General features: G+C 44.5%; 1 long non-coding RNA gene across 2 annotated transcripts in view; it reads left to right on the top strand.

Moving 5' to 3' along the window:
• Positions 1-16,644, top strand: part of LOC142010207 (uncharacterized) — a 188,307-nt gene that overhangs the window by 26,017 nt on the left and 145,646 nt on the right. The window contains exon 2 of one of the 2 annotated variants that reach the window (XR_012644725.1): positions 11,313-11,367. The exons of the other annotated variant lie outside the window; for it this stretch is intronic. This is a non-coding gene — a long non-coding RNA (uncharacterized LOC142010207). The remainder of the gene's footprint in view (positions 1-11,312; positions 11,368-16,644) is intronic. 2 annotated transcript variants of the gene reach the window in all.

A 16,644-nucleotide genomic window follows, 5' to 3' on the forward strand; every position in this document is an offset into this window, starting at 1 on the left:
GGAACCCCATCTACATGGCTAGTTTGCATTTTGAAAGCAGCACTTTTGATGTGGCAAGTGGTGGCCATTATGCAAACGAAGTGCTGAATATTCATATCAATGTCTCATTAGCAGTTTCGAACTGCTGCATTTATATGCCCCTTCCGAAAGAGGGGCAGTGTAGACACGGCCCACTTCTTTTGAATTATCTATTTTGAAATAGGTGCTATTTTAAAATAAGTGTTATGCGTGCAGATTATGTATTTCAAAATAGTTGTGTCTTTAGAAAAAATCTGGTTTGAGAAGTATGCAAGCCCTGATTGAGTGTACAACTTGAAGGATTCACTGAAGAACCCAATTTTCACTGAACTCAGACTTTCTGTAATGGTTTTTATAACAATTCATGGCAAAATATTTTTAAAATGTTAATCCATTTCTGTAAAATTCTTCAGTCTGGAAAAATTTCCTCATCACTCCTGAATTAGAAGAACAACCTTCACCCAGGAAATGGCCCTCTGTAAAATATACTATATGGCCAAGATTGTCAGACTGTGAATCTGTAATGCCTTCTACAAATGAAGTCCCTTTAGGGAACACCTAGAAATTGAGGCAAACAACCACATTGGAGAATCAAGGCATTAAGGGTAGGTGTGCAGGGGGGATGTGCTCAGTGACACATGGTCTCATAAGTGGGATTGTTCAGCGAGTGAGGAGTTAATGTAGCTTGGAGAGCTGGAGAAAAACAAGGAAATATTAAGACAAAAGAAGTTTAAGCAGCAAAATCAGTAATCATTAGGGCAGCACTATACTGCTGGCTCTTTTTCAGATATGAGTTAGAAAGAAACAAGTACATTTTTCGGTGTTATCATGTTTGAAGGTAGTGTATTTAAGCAGCGTAAAGAGAGCAGGAAATATGTGAGTCTAATTATAAGAATAATAAAACGGCATGGGGGGAAAACCCTAAGCCAAGCTGAAACAGAGGAAAATAATATCTTTTGCTAGTGCCATTGACAAAACAATACCTCCCCAATTTCATGGCCCTCCCAAAAGACAGAGAAGATGAAAAACAGAAAAATAATGCCATAGTGATGATCCATGCAATGGCCTTAGCAGAAGCTGGGTCAGGGCCTTAGCAGAAAATCCAAAGACAACCTTAGCAGAAAAATCCAAAGACATCAACACTGATGACAGAAGATCCTGTGCCTCTCCTTCATTTTGGAGCCTAACCAGATGCAGGATGTTGACTCAATTTGAGGCTGAAGCAAAAGATTTTTACCTTTTCAGTCATCCCTAGCCAGTGACGTAGTTCTTCAAATAAATGTGCAGTGTATGTTGCCACATGGCAAAGCACATGCAAATCACAGGCTAAGGTCAGTAATGTTGGTAGCTTCTGCATGGGTTTCTGCAAAATTGCCTGTCACTCTATACCTTCATCTCCTCTGGAGAGTGAATCAAAAATCAGCTCCAGCAGGGATCTGAGTCAGCCCTCAACACCTTTGGGCCTAATCAGCTGAGTTTCATCAGACATGTCATGGTTCCAATTCCAAAAGCGGACAGTGTGTGCTTAGGGACAGAGTATAGCTGGCCTCCAGGAGCACATATTGCTGGCTAGCCACCTGAGTGCACTAGCAGGAGCCAGGAGCCTCCTCTGCCACACAGTGCATGTGGGAGGCAGAAGGGGAAAAGGACAGTCAGGCTCCCTTGCAGGGCCCATGTCCAGAGGACATCTGCCTGGGTGTGGCAAGAGCCTTGGCAACATCAGCATGTAGTTCTTGAGGGTGGAGCTTCCTATAAATCTCTAGTGGTATCAAAAAAGTTCGTACCCAGTTTGCTTGCCCCAGCAACAAGGCATATTATTCCCTATGCTAAAACACAACCAATATCTGATGTGCTCAGAGATCAAAGGTGTGTCCATCATCTTGTCCTCCAGACCCCTAATTTAGCCCTTACTGTACACAGGTCCTTTAAACTAATACATTCCCCCAAACCTTTATTATTATTTTAACATCAGCAGAGTATCTGTGCCAGTACATAGAATTTATGCCTAGTAGTGAGTTAGGTAGCTAATTTAATATAATTTAAGACAAGAATGTCAGGTATAGAACAGTTTGCCATTTACAAACTAAGCCAGTATCCCTTCTAGCCCAGATTAATTTAAATCCTTTCCAAGAAATCCAAGCTCTTTTACAAATGTAAACCACAGGGACACATGACTGAAAATTCATATCCATGTTTTACTATGAGTAATCAGGCTTTGTAATACCATTTCTTGAGATGCCTTCCATACACAGGGAAGCTTGCAGAGTTCCCTTCAACAGGAAAAGGAAGCTAGGGAGGTGGGGTGTTATAATCGCTAAGGAGCTGCCCACATGCCAGGAGAACTAGGTACAATTTGTAGTTCCTCCATGGACTTCCTTTGGGATCCTTGGTAAAAATCTTACTCTCTTGGGCTGTGTCTACATGTCAGGTCTTCTGGAAGAACACCGGCTTCTTCTGGAAGATCTGGGGAGCGTCAACATGTGTAAAGTATTGGAGGGGTAGCCGTGTTAGTCTGGATCTGTAACAGCAACGAAGGGTCCTGTGGCACCTTATAGACTAACAGAAAAGTTTTGAGCATGAGCTTTCGTGAACACAGACTCACTTCATCAGATGCACATGTGTAAGTTTCTCTTCCGGAAGGAATCTGGAAGAACACAACACTTCTTCCAGATCCCTAACGCCAGTTCCATAAGGGGTATAATGCCTTCTTCCGGAAGATTCTTCCAAAAGAAAGCACGTGTGGACTCTTACAGTCAGCCTTGGCAGCTCCCCACTGGAGCCTGGGGACACTCTAGCAAGCCCCTGGGGGCTATACGGTGTCTGCTTCCAGCAGCAGTTAAAGCTGCAAGGACATAGAAACCTCAGAGCAGGAAGCAGGGCCTGTGAGGCTGGCAGCATGTGCTGGGCTGCAGCACCCAGCCTACTGCCACCCCAGAATTGACAGCCAGCAGCTGGATGGCCACCAGCCAGCCCCCCCGCACCCCCCCAGGGCAGCTCTGGGGAGTTGGAGGATGGCAGCCTAGAGGGGGAGCAGTCCCGGAAGAAGAAAGCCCCTGCCTGGACAGAGCCAGAGCTGTGAGACCTCCTCACACTCTGGTGTGAGGAAGACTTCCTGAGGGACATGCTGGGGTACCAGCAAAACAACCCTGCCTGCACCCACCTGGCCACAGCCCTGGCCACCCATGGCCATCCAGCCTGGACCGCAGACCAGGTCTGAGGCAAGATGAAAGAATTGTGCCAGGGATATGTGCAGGCCAGGAACAGCAGGCATTGCTCCAGGGCCAACTCAGCCAGATATCCCTGTCATAGGAAGCTGCGGGACACCCTGGTGGGCAATGACACCTCTCCATGCCATGGATATGGAAGCCATGGACACCCCGCCACACTGGCGGGGGATGATGGGGGCTCCTCTGAAGAGGCTGGGGAGGAGGGCAAACCCACCAGCCAGCCCCAGGGACCTTCGAATGACTCCTCTCCCACAGGGTCCCTGGTGATAGCCGTGGCCTTGGGGCCAATCAGTTGGGTGACATCCAACTGGGCATCCCCAGACCTATATGAGGTCATGCCAGGTAAGGGCGCAGCATGGGGCATCCTCCGGTGGGGGCACATGCAGGCTCCCCTACCATGTCCCCCGATGCCCCACACCAAAGTGCACCCTGGGGCTTCAGGAAAGCTGCTGGATACCTTGCATGCACCCCTCCCCCTGCAGGAGTCCCTGCACGCGCAGGTCCATGCAGGGGGGAACCCAGGGTGCACAACCACAACCAGACTACCCATGTTCTGGGCACAGGGCCCTCTGTGCTCAACCACATCCCTCTTGCCCGGCGCCCCATTCCTGAGTGGGGCCCTTCACAGGCGGCAGCATCCCCAATGTGAGGGGCTGCCCATGCCATTGTGCCAGGGCCATGGCCTGCGCTACAAAGGCATCCTAGGTCTGTCCCAGGGGGAGATGCCCAGGAGGAATAGGGGACTGCCACACAGGGCCTGGAGGGGGCCTTAACCCCTCTTTCCTCCCCTCCCCTTGTCTTACAGCAGCTCTATCCCAGGGATGGGACAGGTGCTGGAGGAATCCAGGGCTAGCTGGCCGCATCCAGGCTGGAGATGCAGGCAGTCCCCTGGATGGGGCACAACCCTTGCATGTGGCTGCAGCCTGGCAAGTGCAGAGGGTCCAACACCAGAGCCTGGCAGAGGAGGCAGTGGCGTGCGCAGCAGCCCTCCACCATCAAAAAGATGTGGTGGAGAGGTGCCTGGCACTGGAGGCAGAGGACCTGCAGTGGCACCAGGACATGTGGGTGGAGGTGATGGGGATGCTCCACCAGGTGTGTTGGGCCCTCATGGCACTTCCCCCTGCTCCCCCGCCACCTCTCCTCCCACTGCCCCCACTGCCCCCTCCTCCCTGTGCACCCCAGCTGCCCTCTTGCACCCTTCTGCCCCTGAGGCCTGATCCATTCCAGGCCCTGGGGCCCTAACTACTCTCCTTCCATGGAATCTTCCTGCACGAGCCATTTGAGCCCTGGGAGCCTGGATCCTGGCCATGGCAGGCCCCATGGCAGGTCCCCTGCCCTGGGAAGCTTCTCCCTAGCCCCCTCACCAAGGACATGCCATTGGCTGCCCACCACCACCTCCCCATGCTCCCTGCCCCATCAGAGCCCCAACAGAGACCAGACACCTGGGGTGGGGGAGGCAGCCATGGACATGTCAGTGCATGGCCCTCCACCCCATCCTTCCAGTACGGGCCCCTTCCCCTCATCCCCTTCCACACCCAGTTATTACAGCCCCGCTGCCCAGATGCCCCACCCTTGCAAATAGTTGATCCCACTCCCTTGTGTTATAGCAAAGCAGTTATATTTTTTTATATATACATTACTATAATTTGTTATTTACCTAATACAGTTTTGGTTGGCACCTCTGTGCCCGTTTATTGGGGGGTGGAGGAGGACCTGTGTTGGTCACCCAGCTCAGAGGTCTCTGTGGGTGAAGATCTCCCAGTGAGCCTCCCGAATGCGAACCCCGTCCCAGTAGAGCTGCTGGTTGGGGGCTGTGGGTGGCTGCTCATACTCCTGAGGTGGCAGGGCCAGCCCACCATGTTGCTGTGTCCCCTCACATGTCTCGATGAGGCTGTGGAGAGCGCAGCAGGCAGCCATGAGCTGCGGGACATTTTCCACCCCCCACAATGAGGCACATGAGGAGGCATCTGAACCTTGCCTTTAGGTGCCTGAAGGCACGCTCCACTGAGTTCCAGGCATGTCCCAGCTCGGCACTGAAGAGCTCCTGGGATGGGGTCAGGTGCCCCATGTAGGGGTGTAGCAGTCACAGCTGCAGGGGGTTTGCCAGGTTGTCTACCAGGCCCTGATGGGGATATGGCTGCCATCCCTATGCCCCGCCCCCAGGTAGGGTACCCTCCAGGATCAGCCTTGTGTATGGGTGGGGCATTGGGGTCCCCTGTGGCGGGGCCTCTAGCCTCTGTATTTGGGCTCCCTTCTGGGTCCCAAGGGTCCTGATTGCCTGACACTCCCCTTTCTGCTCCCCAAGCCAGGCTGGGGCCCTGTGTTTGGCTTACCTCCAGTAAAACAGCCCCAATGGTGGACTTACCCACCCTGAATTGCTGCCCCATGGAGTGGTAGCTATCCGGGGTGGCCAACTTCCAGCTAGCGATGGCTAGGCGCTTCTTCACTTGGAGGGCTGGCCACATCCCCGCGTCCTGGTGGCAAAGCAGGAGGGACAGCCAGGCACAGATCTCACAGAATGTGCCCTTCTGTATGCACAGGTTCTGCTGCCACTGTTCATCATCCCACTGTGCCATGACCACCCGGTCCCACCGGTTGCTGCTGGTGGCATGGGTCCACACGTGGCGGACGGGCTGTTGGGACCTTGCCAGGGCCACGGGTGGATCAGAACCCCTGGTACACATGCTGCATTCATGCAGCAGGCTGAGGGGGGTGGCTAGGGAGCTCCCCAGCACCCTTGTCAGGGCGAGCTTGTGCTGCTGAAGGACCTCAGTGTCCATGGCCAGCACATGGACTATAGTGAGAGCAGTGGGACAGTGAGCTATGCTGGAAGCAGCACGACAGGCCTCAGCAGCTAGTGCAGGGCGGGACTTTTGGGGGGGCGGCCTTTAACAGGCTGTGTGGCGGGTGCCCCGGAAGTTCTCTCCATCCTGGCACCGCTGTCTGAGGCATTTCCTGCCCTGGTCTTCTGGAATAGTGTCCATGCATGTGTGGCGCGATCTTCTAGAAGACTGGGCAGATCTTTTGGATGCTGCTTTGTGTATGATCTTCCGGAAGATGATCTTCCTGAACAGACCTTCCAGAAGATCCACTTCCAGAAGATCTGACATGTGTAGACACAGTTTAGGTGTCTGAGCCCCATGAAATATAGAAATTAGGTAATGCTCCCTCTCTCTGCCTTATATAGTTAGTTTGTAAGACCTTTTGGGGTACTGACTGTCTCTTACTCATTGTTTGTAGAAAGCCTAGCACAATAAAGCCCTGATCTTTTTCGGGGTGTCTAACACCATTAGATATAATTTCTATATAAAAATGTGAAAATATTTAGGTAGCTGAAGTGCTGTGACTGCTGCTTTGCTGATTGAACAACCCTTCTGAGCTCAGGGGTATGCAATAAAAAAGCAGCGGCCTGCTAGGGTTAGTCCCCGGTGGATACCATTGCTATATTTACCTGCTCCTCCACAAGTATCGGGTAACTGCAGCTCTCACTGGCTGCAGGTCACAATTCACAGCCAATGGGAGTGGCAGGAAAGGGAGCAGACTGGGACACCACTTCCAGGTCCTCCTGTTGGCTGTGAATTGCGATCCACGGACAATGACAGCTGCTTTCATCCCATACTTGCTGATAACGCAGGCAAATATAGAGGTAGGGGCTTTCCAGGAACTAACCGACTTGAAGTAGATATGGCTTGTGGGCCAGTATTTCAGGGTTTACTATATTTGACTTTTCATAAAAGAGGACACCCCCTGAGAGAGAGAATATCTGTATCAGTATCTACCAACTCACACAGTATTAATGTACAATATATTCTACAACACATTAATACAATGTGATTTGGTAAATACTGATACAGATACACTCTCAGGGGTGTCCATTTTTATATGGTAACTCTAGGTATTTGCCCATGCCTGTCTAGCTATTACTGTGCTGAACTGTGCTTCCCGTGTTTGTTGTGTCTTTTATTTTATGCACTTCAATTGTAACAGCATTCCAGTAGGGATTTCTTTGTTATGCATTGTACCTTAGTATTGTAACTTACATAAGTACCATGCTATAAAACTGTTATGGAAGCCAAGGCAAGCACCCATGAACTAGGGTATGCCAGAATGAAAGTTGGCAGAGCAACTTTCATTTTACCCCAGTGTGTGAATGTATTATGGTGGCCACATATTCTTGGTTTTACATGATCCCTGGCTCACTCAGTGCATGAGATGGTGAGAAGTAATTTTACACAAGGGTAGACTGAGGCAAAAATATATCAAGTCACCTGCCCAGCATCACATGGTCTGCCAAATCTTCCTTGCGTTATTCTCAGGAGTCCTCTCATTGACAAAATGGCAGAACTCCCATTGACTTCAGCAGGATTTCTCCCACTGATTTCAGGGAGATGATTTGTATTGATGGGGCACTCAGGATCTGGGCCAGTGAATCAGGCATTCTGGCTTGCCTGTCTGCCTCTAAACCCATCTTTACTCCTCTATTTTACAGAGGTTTCTTTCCTAATTGTTTCACCATTAAATCAATTGCTGCTTTAAATCTTAGCGTCAGCAATGTCTAATTCCATGTATTCATTGTACTGCATGTTTTGCCCACATCAACTTATTTCTTCCAGGTTTGTAATAGAGAGCAGCTTGGCTTGTAAAATCCAGTGAAAGTTCTGGAGAAATTGTAAGATTAAATAAAAGAACTCTCCAAACTTGAAGGGAGTTTTGTAGAGAGCAAATAGGAAGTGAAACAACTTCTAAAAATGCACATTTTTGTAAGGTATTAAAGCTTGTGCCAAAATTTCAGTTTTAAGAAAAAGCAGCTGTGGATTGGATTTCTATGTTTCTCAGCCATGAGTCCTAGAGAATTCAATATTAAACAGGATTTCCATAACATAATGTGTGAATCATCTCTCACCTGCGTATACAAGGGCATGGGTAGCTAACCTCTTTAGTCAAAGCACCTTCTCCAATGAAACATATTCGTTATAATCGCCTTTAAAATTTACAAATCACTTCCAAGATGGCAACTGTGATACTAAGTCCATGCATATAAGTAGAAGTATATGATGTATAACATTTGTTCCTGTTGTAAAAATTATGTTCTATGCAAGAGTAGCATTGGGCATAGTCAATCTGGGGGAAAAAATCAGAGCTACAGTGATTTAGATCTGTATCTACACAAAGCTTGTTGTTTCAGAGACAGAAATGTTTGGTAATTATGACCCACCAATGCACACATGAAACCTCACAAATAGTTTTCCTTTGTGCCAGTTCATCATCCTCATCAATAAGCGGGGGCTCAGTGCCCGTTGGTGTCTGATGCCTCTCTCACTATTTCCTTCCATCTTTCCTTGTCCAGTCCAGAGTGGCTTAGTTCCTGTAGACTAGCTCTGCACGAATCTACTATATCATGTACTGATTCTCTGTGGGGTCTGCCTCTCCTATTCGAACCATCCATTATGCCAAATACCCGGGTCTTGATTTTTCATTTATCCTTTATTCTGAAAATATGCCCAAATAGTTGTAGCTTCTGTTTTATAACCTTCTGCAGCAGGTTCTCTTTTGGATTTATCTTTCTACATAATTCCTCATTGGTGACCTTCAGCATCCATCCTATTCTCAGAATCTTTCTATAAGAACTCCTTTCGAACGCCAATATTCTTCTCTTCTAATCTTTTGTTATCACCCATGTCTCACATCCGTACAATGTGCTGCTAAATGCACACATTTTCGAGATGCTCAGCTTCATTCTTAAGCTAATCACTTTGCTTTTCCAGATCTTATCCATTGCCTTCAAACTCTCTCTTGCTTTCGCTATTCTAGTTGCTATTTCCTTCTTACAGTCAAGATCATATGTTATGTTGCTCCCCAGATATGTGAACTTCTCTACTTTTGCTAGTTCAATACCATCAACACTGATCTTTCTTCCTATTTCCTTATCTCCAAATACCATTGTTTTTGTTTTATTGATGTTCATAATCAGTCCATACCACTTCCCTTTTTCATTTAACACCTGCACCGTTTTCACTAGCTTCTCCTCATCTTCCTCAATGATAACTATATTATCTGCGAGCCTCCAGTTTTTAATTATTTTCCCATGCACAGATATACTTCTACCTCTTCCTTGATCTTGTCCATCGCTCTCTCCACATGTGCGATGAAGATACTTGGTGATATTGGATCTCCTTGGCCATGTTTACACTAGCCCAAAACTTTGAAATGGCCATGCAAAACTTCGAAATGGCCATCTGCTGTTAGGAATAAGGGGATTTCGAAGTTGCTAGAGTCCTTTTGAAAAGGACCCCCATCTGGACGAGCCGTGTCAATATCAAAGTGCTGCGGCTGCCGGCATTCTAATGAGGCACTGAATATGTATTTCAGCGCTTCATTAGTAAACTTCAAAATGGCCATTTACATGGCCATTTCGAAGTTTCGGGCTAGTGTAGATGTAGCCCTTGTCTCATACTTCTACTTGTTTTAAACCAATTTCCCAACTCCTCACGTGTTCTCACCGCTGCCTCCGCGTTGTCATCGATACCCTTCAACAACCGTATCAGTCTGCTATCCACTCCATACGACTCCAACACTGCACAAGTCACTTTCTGATCTATACTGTCAAATGTCTTTTGAGAATCGACGAAGCAAGTGTATATGTTCTTGTTCTGTCGTTGAGCTTTTTCCGCTATCAGTCTTAGTGCCAATATCTGTTGTATGGTACTTCTATCTTTTCTGAACCCTGCTTGCTCGTCTGCTATATGTTCTTCTATCTGTGATCTTAGTCTCTCAGTCGGTATCATCATCAGCACCTTGCCTCGATGACTCGTTAGGGCAATTGTTCTGTAAAGTGCCAGTTGCTCTTTTCTAAAGGTCATGAAATCTCTTCCTTACCTCTGATTGCTCACCTTTCATGGGTATACTATGGGGATGCATAATTTCAGCAGAGTGGAAATTCAGTCAATAAATAAGGTATAGACATAAATATTCATGGTGAAAAAACTTTTGGAAATATTGAGGAAAGAGGGTAGGTAAATCTTTGCATCCTCCAGAGACCAGTAAGATCTGAACTGACAATGTACATGGATTTGCTTAAAAATTTTACCTGTTATTTACGAACTGTTATCACACCAGCTGAGACATCACCTGTTGGTCTTGGCGTCTCCTGGAATACCAGGCCCTTTCTTAAAGAACAAGCAGCATGCTAAACTGCACTTCGTAAGCTCTTTCTTGCAATCTGGTGGTTAATTAATTTCAGGGAAATGTGTGCCTGAATGAATAAACAACTCTTGCTCAATTTCATTTAATGATCGGAATTTATTTATTTCCTTTTGACACACAAAGGCTCTGATGCAAACGGCATCCCTTCGAACATTCACTCATGGGATTAACTTTAAGCACATGTTTACAATGGAACTATTTAGATGCTTAAAGTTAACTCTGGGCCTAAGTGTTTGCAGGATCTGGGCCTAAGGACATGATGGATGTTATCCCAAATGCAGAACTGCACTGATTCCAAAACAGATGAATTAGATAATTACTCCATTCCATGAGAAAAAGTTACCATTGATGTTTTTCAGAGTGCTCACTGTTGACCTAGTTCTACTCCCCACTAAAATCCAGTGTCAAACTCCCATTGATGTCAATGGGAGCAAAGTGCTTCAGAATCCAACCCTATGTATATAAACTACATCTATTTAGCCCCTGGCAAACATATCTGCTCACACAACCCTGAATTCACGCACAATCCCACTGAAATTGCCTCATGCCATCAGGACTCCATGATGAAGCAAAACTACCTATATGTAGCTCTATTTGCAAGCCTGGGCCCAAACTCTTCAGCAGCAGCACTCATAGTGCCACCTGGTTTGATTGGGAAAAAATGCTAAACTTCAGTACCCACAAGAGAAAATACAACCTAGATTATGTTGAAAAGTACAGTCCCCTAAGAGGAGAGAACAGTTACTGAAATGTAATGATACAATCTCAAACTTTCCTTCCATTTTTCCATAAGTAGAGTTTTACTATAATTGAGTTCAGTGGGTTTTACTGTTCAGTCCATGTTTTGTTTTTTCCTGCTCTCAGATGATTTCCACTATTGTTTTGCAATGAGGATATGACACACGACTACTCTAGAGAGGTACTGTACTTCTATATTACATAGAAACAATTCGTTTGTCTTATTTTCATCAAATATATTGTTTCTGGCTTTTCAGTTCTTCTATACTCCCTAATAATCTTATCAACCAAGTGGTTAGAAACCCATCAGGTTTTTGTCAGCACAAAATGATGGAAAACGTTAGCTTTTAATTATGTTATTTTTTCAAAAACTCTCTCTTCAACCCTGATGCCATAAAAGAAGATGATGTCATAATTTATTATGTTAAACTGGTTACTAAAATGTCATTACACAAGTGATGTTTTAATTGATGATGTTAAACTAGTTAGCAGGAAAGAGTCAAGTGTCACTTTTGTGACATAAACTGGCAATTATGATTATATAATATCAATTATTCTTTGGAAAACTGCATTAGATCAGTTAGTTCTGAACCAATGTAGTTGGGGCAGGTTCATATTTTTTAAAGCTATTCACCCAGTACTAATTATTAGGAGTAAAATATACTTTGAATGCAATTTAGACTTTTATAATATTTCTCCTTGAAATATAATACCTATTTTACTCATCTGCCCTTTCAGCAGCTATTAGATCAGTGAGATTAAAAGAAAGCATCATGATAATTTTTATTGCTTTTACTGATCTTGCGTCTAGTTCCACCTTGCCCTATAATCCAAACAGAATCCTAGCTTGTGAGCTGAATGTGTGCAGACATGATAAACATATTTGTAAAAGTAGGTTAAATTTATAACGTTAGGATTTACTGACAGTATATTAGTTACTATGAACTTAGTTTTGACTTTGGATCACAAAGTTCTAATGAGAAACGTCTCTTAAAATTCTATTGAATATCACCCAGACATAGAATCAAGGTCTGGTGTATATTTACTATTAGAAATGTCACATAGCCAGATCTGAATATTTTTTGTGACTCATAGAGTTACTCACAGGTGAAAGCATCAAATACAGTCCCTTTAAACACAGTGGACCCTATGGAGCACTTAATACAAGCTGAAGATCTGACTGGGTACGTCCTATAATGCTCATAACATTTCCTTGTTCTAAGGTTCCTCTATTTATTCTTTTGTTTTCCACCTCAACTCACCTAAGAGACATTGAAGGGACACCATGGCAGAATTTGCAACTCAGACATGCTGTACAAACATATGATTTTTCTGGGTTTCTTTACCTTGACATGTTAGTTTTTAAAAATATCTCTTACACGATTAGGTAAAATTATATGTACCCACAAAGAAATGAAAAGGCAAATCTTCATTTCTTGATCAAGTTTGCTGGTGGGAGCAAGGATTTGGGACAATTCATTTGGCTTTAAGTAATGATAAGAACACATTAATTAGCTCAAGGCTAGACCCTATTGTTAACTGTAACAGAAGGTGAGAGCTCAGAGTTAAATGTTGTCCTCAGTTACAGCTATGCAACCACATTAATTTCAGCAGAGAGAGAGAGAACTACAAAGGAAGATGCATTGACATTGGCAGGTGGTTTGTTTGTAGAATGGATATATTGGCTGCACTAAGAAACTGTGGGTATGTAGACAATGTTCCCTCTAATATTTTCCATCCACATGCAGAATGAATTTTGTTACATGCACCAATCTCATGGTAATGTGCATATATGCACTACCCATAGAAACAAAAACCTAAGTTTACTATGTATTTTACAGAATGTTACTGTGGGATACCTCCTCCAGCCAGGACAGCTTAGACTTAGAACTCACTACTCAAAGAATTTAATTTAAGCATAAGAAATTAAATTATGAAATGCCAGGACCATTCACAAACTAAAATAAGAGCCTTTTCATAGAATAAAATTACAGAGAATATATACGCAATGCAGGAAGTACCAAGAAGTCACAATAACAACACCACAAGTATGTGTTGGGAGGCATTTGTGAGAAAGACAGTGTGTGTGTGCATGTGTGTGAAAGAGTGAGAGTTGTGGGTATATGTGTGAGAGGAACGGAGGCAATATTTGTGTGTGTGTGTGTGTGATGGAGACAGTATATGTGTTTGTGTGTAAAATGTGCAAGAGACAGAGAGTGTGTGTGTTTTGGGGGACCATATGAGGGACAGTCTGTTACCACTTTAAGTAGAGCAGTGCTCACCAGTCTGACAGCTTGTTCATAAACAGCAGCAGCTGCCAGGAACTTCATCTTTCTCCCAAGCCCCAGCCACATGGCTCTGTAGGGATGAGGGGCATTGGTGGAGGACAGCAGGGGGGAGGCAACACCTTGACATCAATGCCCCTCTCCCCAGTCTGCAGCGCAAGCAGGAGACTCCCATCTGGCCAGAGGCTCCAAGGCAGACAGTAGGAGCAGCGCGGCAGCAGAACCACAGCGAGAGGGCACCACAACACAAATTGCCATTGCTGAGGATGTGCACCGTTGAAATGATCAAGCGCTCAGCATTTGATGGTCCGTGCAGGCCGTGCCTTCATGGGAACGCAGTAGGTCAGCAAAGGAAGACTTTGCCCAGAGAAGGCATGGATTTCTAACTCCATCAGCACACAACTGGCTATGCCCTCCGATCATGTTTTTCCCAGGACACCTTAAGCTACAAGAATGCCCACTGACTTGGAGCTAGGAGTGCAAAGTAGCTGACTGAGCAGTGAACTGGTAGCTACATGTAGCAGTTCCTACCACCACCCTGACGTGGCTAGGCTGGAGGCGGGGGGTTGTGAGCAAGAGAAAGTTTGGTTTAACTTCAGTCAAACCACAGACCACATTTTAGTGGCCCTAGCTGGGGGGTTCTATTAAAGAAGTCAGGCAGAGTCCAGGAATCAGTTCTAAACCCGCCTGCTGAGGTGGATGCTAGGGAATGGTCAGTGACACACATGATTTTCATTAACCTTAGCAGGTTGTGCTGCTTAATCATCAACACATGACTTTGAAAATGTAGCTCCTGATCTCTTCCATGCAAAAGTTTCTTTCCTTTTATTTTGCCTGTTTTCCTGAAGGTGGTTTTGCAAATATTGGATTTGGGTAATAAGCTACCAAAGATGGTAAAGATGATTTAGAGTCAGTGTCTCCACCTTCTCTAGCAAAAAAGCAAGAGAGATTATTGGTTGCCCACATGTAGCAGGCATTTTAGTACCCCCACACTCAAAATAGCATGCCCCCATTAGGCACTAAAGCAAACAAAAATTCTATTAGATATCTGATCTTTAACACAGGAGGCTGAGGAATATCAAAACTATTGTATTTTATATTTCTAGGCTAGTATCAGGTCTTCTCCATACTGAATATACTCTGATTGGAAACAGTGGCTGTTTTTCTCTTTTACCTGATCAGTTATCTTTAATGAAAATGTACTTTACAGTCTTTTATGGCAAGGAAGATTAGTATTAGGCATACCAGTGATGCATTAGATCAGTATAATTTACATAATGAGTCAAGTAAAATCACACTTATTGACATGATAAAATGTCAAAGTTCTGATCGACAGATGCCTCTTCCAATAAGGATAACTCTTTCACACTCTTAGCACGTGCAACCTGCTCTTCCATACATTCTTTCAGATGTGAAAATATCCACATCATACATTGTAAAACTGACAAGTCTGAAACAGGGTTGCAGCTGCACAAGAGCAAAATTCCTTCTAATATTTCATTATAATGAGATATGAAATTCATGTGCCATTTTTTAAAAAAAAGTTATATCATAGTTTATAAGTGGTTGTTAATTAATGTCAGTTTACAGTGGAATTCTTAAGGAATTGCAGCATGGAGTTTTTTTAATTACCAGTTTATAATTACAAATCTGACTGGAATGAATAATGAAAGAACTGTAATACATAATAATGATCTTGAAAGACTTGGTAAAATAAAAAGTTCATGTTTTACTTCTTTTTTGTTTTATGGTTTCAAGGAATGTTTCAGAAAAGAAATACTGAGTTTGAATTATTCCCATACTAAATTATAACCAGATATCTTTTGTTTGTTTGTTTGATTGGCTGTTTGTTTGTTGCTAACACTATTTTCAAATTAGAACATTTATTTCTCAGGCTATTCGCTGTTTGGTGCCACAGATCTTCTAGACTTATGTCCTGTCCAGAGTGTATATACCTATGCCACTGTTCTTCTGAGGATAGAATATATAAACTCTTTGTAAATGTCTCTCACCATTATTTATTCTCTTTGCACTGACTTGCCTACAAAGACAACATAAGCCTTGCTGCTCATAGCTGAGGATGGAGATGCTTCTTTAGCTCAACTACAAATAGTGGGGTGGATCAGAAAGTCATGATCTATTGCGTGTAGTTACGTATACATTCAGAGGTCATTACAAATTTGCTGTGCTTGTTTTTGGCCTGTGGTTTGCTACTTTATCTTTTGCCTCCCTCGGTACTCATAGGGCTATTCCTGTATATGTAGCACTACAATGATATGCAGATTTGCCCCACTTTACCATGGATCAGAGTACAGCCCACTCTTTTTGTTGTTCTGAACCTATTTATTTGGACTCCCTTTCACTCCTACCAAGATTTGAGGCACACAAGTGATTATAAATTATTTTTGTGTTGGATGAAATTCAACACAACTTTACAGAATTGTGACAGGACCCCTAGAAAGACCAGCAACAGGAAACTAGTCAGGGAAGACTCCATTGTAGTGTTTAGTGATCACTCTGGGCCAAGGAACCTGGCAGGGGTCTGTTTAATTCAGTGTCTTGAGTTCTAAATGCCCACGTTGTGTAACATGAGCATCTGCGTTACATAACAAGCACTTCCAACCAGTTCTTGAAAGACACTCATAAAGTCACAGTTCCCCACACTATGGTGCAGGAATCCATTTCTATAGCACAAGCCATACCATGAAATTGGCTGCCTCCAACAGCTCTTCAAAGACAGCCAATGTCCTATTGGTCTAGTCTTCTGAAGATATGCCTTAAAAATGTCATTGACCTCAACCTGGGAACTAGAGTTGTGTATCTCCCAGGATGTGTAGTCTATGCTGCTCAATTTAAGAGCATGATTAGCAAGCAGGGATAGATTCTGGTTTAGGTTCTATAACTTCACAGTTTTGCCAAATTTTATGGGCCTGTGGGTTTGCTCATGTTCCAAGGGCCCAATTGTTTTAGTCTCTGTCACCCTTCATCTTTATACTTCTACTATTTCCTGAGCTCCATCCTTGGAGCCTGTTCTTCTCAGAGGAAGAGAGTAACTGTGATTAAACCCCATGGAACAGCTGTTCTCAAACTGTGGGTTGGCACCACAAAGTAGGTCACACAACTCCCTTTTGGTTGCCAGGTCTGGCATTAGATGTGCTGGGGCCCAGGGTTGA

This window comes from Carettochelys insculpta, chromosome 3, assembly GCF_033958435.1.
Source record: "Carettochelys insculpta isolate YL-2023 chromosome 3, ASM3395843v1, whole genome shotgun sequence".
Classification (NCBI taxonomy): Eukaryota; Metazoa; Chordata; order Testudines; family Carettochelyidae; genus Carettochelys; species Carettochelys insculpta.